At 40.1% G+C, this 1830-nt stretch overlaps 1 pseudogene; it reads left to right on the top strand.

Annotated features, from left to right (window-relative positions):
• The first annotated feature begins 825 nt into the window (after positions 1-825).
• On the top strand, positions 826-1540 carry LOC149313651 (zinc finger CCHC domain-containing protein 17-like; annotated as a pseudogene).
• The last annotated feature ends 290 nt before the right edge of the window (positions 1541-1830 follow it).

Consider the following 1830-nt stretch of genomic DNA (forward strand, 5'->3'; position numbering starts at 1 on the left):
GGAAAAATGTCTCAGGAATGCCAGGTTTTGTTCCTATACAAATTGATTTTATTTTGAAGATTCATATGATGTTTTCTTCAACCACAAGTATTTACTGGGAGCTCCTGATATTACCAAAGACTTTATTTCCACTCCTCAGGTTGGTTTAAACTAACCCTGTACTTTCTGAAATGAAATGCATCAGTTTCTTCCCTATGTGTTTCTACTGAAAGAATACTCCTTCCTTCCTTCCTTCCTTCCTTCCTTCCTTCCTTCTCTCTCTTTTGGTGAATGGAGGAAGTAGAATAACAATATCTAAATACCTCCTTGAAGTATAGATCTTAAATGGGGGAGAGGGGTTATTCTTTCTCATTTTTTTGCATACAATTGAAACCAGATCTGATGTACACATATTGAATTTCTCAGAGCATTTAACTTCCAGCCATACTGAGACCATGACAATCTCTGAAGCATGTATTTTAAAATTAAATCTGTTTTCTACTTATACAGATTTGAGACTGACGGAAATGATGCATATATCTGGCTTTAAATAACTAAACTTTAATGTTAAGTCCCTGATTCTGTGAAATTTAGTTGTGCATAAATCACAGTACAACCAATGGAAGAGGTTAGACTCCAGAATTTCTTTTGAATGTGTGTGTCTTGAACAATGTGGAATGGAAGTATGGAGAAGTAAATGGGAATGGGGAGATAGGAAACATTCTTCTTGTGAACCTTCTTAAGTAAACATCAGAGGACCCAAGCTGGAAGGTGGATGATTCTCCTTTTCCTCAACAGACCCCTATGACCAGAGGATTTTTGGGCTGTCTCTGTAGAGTCAAAGCAATGGAAGTACCTCTGGAACCATATGACAAATTCCAGGGAGAGATTACTTTTGTGACTGATTATAGAGCATTCATAAAATTCTAGGAACAACTAAATAAGGCCTTGTACACAAAAGTCATTATGTCAAATTGCTGAGTGAACATGTCCTCAAAGCTGGTTGATGTTGGTGGAAAAGTGTGAGTGAAACTGGTAGGAAAAGAAAAGAAGGCCAGCAAACTGAAATTGTCTGTTTCTGTGAATCAGGGAAATGGAAAGGAACTCAACCTTAGCAATGTTGCCCTTGATCAAGATGCAATAAAGAAGCATTAGTCCAAAGCACACTGTAGATCTTCATCTTTTACTGCCCCAGCTAAATGCTAGGGAATTCTGGGAATTGTAGTTTTGTGAGACATTTAGTCATCTTTGCCAAAAAGCTCGGGCACCACAATAAACTACAATTCCCAGAATTCCCTAGCACTGAGCCAGGGCAGTTAAAGCAGTCTCAAACTGGATTATTTCTGCAGTGTGTTTTGGACCATTCATTCAAAGACTATACCAGTCAAAAGATCACTTTAGAAGTTGCCCTAAACACAGTTTGTAAGAACTGTGGTTGCTGCTGTCATTTTGCAAAAAATTCCTTCATGCAACCAGGAGGGACCAAGTGACTCTTATACCAGAGGAAGAAAGAATGCTTCCAGAAAATGAAGGGAAGGCGCATATATCTGATGACTCCTAAAGAAGGGGGGGGAAGGTGTGTGTGTTGGTGGGGGGGGGGCGAGGACAAAGTTCCCTCTGCATTGGAAGTTTTTGACAGTGGTGATTTAGACAGTGGTAACCAGCTAGGAGGAAAATGAAATGAACTGAAATATATAAATGCTTCCTCAGTCTTTGGAGCTCAGTCTCTAGGGAGAAAGCAGAAGAAAACCTCACTGACTGCACTTGCAGAAAGTGCAAACTGGTGGCAGGAAGCCGCGTATGGGACGCCCACCTATAGCGCGGGTGCACTATATAGGGGAATACAGCCTT

This window comes from Sceloporus occidentalis, unplaced genomic scaffold (genome assembly GCF_023333645.1).
Source record: "Sceloporus occidentalis isolate IW3139 unplaced genomic scaffold, rSceOcc1.0.p SCAF_4, whole genome shotgun sequence".
Lineage (NCBI taxonomy): Eukaryota > Metazoa > Chordata > Lepidosauria > Squamata > Phrynosomatidae > Sceloporus > Sceloporus occidentalis.